The sequence below is a fragment of the Piliocolobus tephrosceles genome, chromosome 21 (genome assembly GCF_002776525.5).
Source record: "Piliocolobus tephrosceles isolate RC106 chromosome 21, ASM277652v3, whole genome shotgun sequence".
Taxonomy (NCBI): domain Eukaryota; kingdom Metazoa; phylum Chordata; class Mammalia; order Primates; family Cercopithecidae; genus Piliocolobus; species Piliocolobus tephrosceles.
The window spans coordinates 17,999,012-17,999,316 of record NC_045454.1 but is presented as its reverse complement, the minus strand read 5'-3'; positions in this window follow the sequence as shown (position 1 = coordinate 17,999,316).

Sequence of the window (305 nt, the reverse complement as noted above, 5' to 3'; positions counted from 1 at the left end):
AGGGAGTAGAGCTGGGCACAATGGCTCATGCCTGTAATCCCAGCACTTTGGGAGGCCGAGGTGGGCAGATCAGGAGGTCAGGAGTTGGAGACCAGCCTGGCCAAGATGGTGAAACCCCGTCTCTATTAAAAATACAAAAATTAGCCAGGCGTGGTGGCGCATACCTGTAATCCCAGCTACTCGGGAGGCTGAGGCAGGAGAATCGCTTGAAACTGGAAGGTGGAGGTTGCACTGAGCGGAGCCACTGCACTCCAGCCTGGGCAAAAGAATAAAACTCCATCTCAAAAAATAATAATACATTAAAA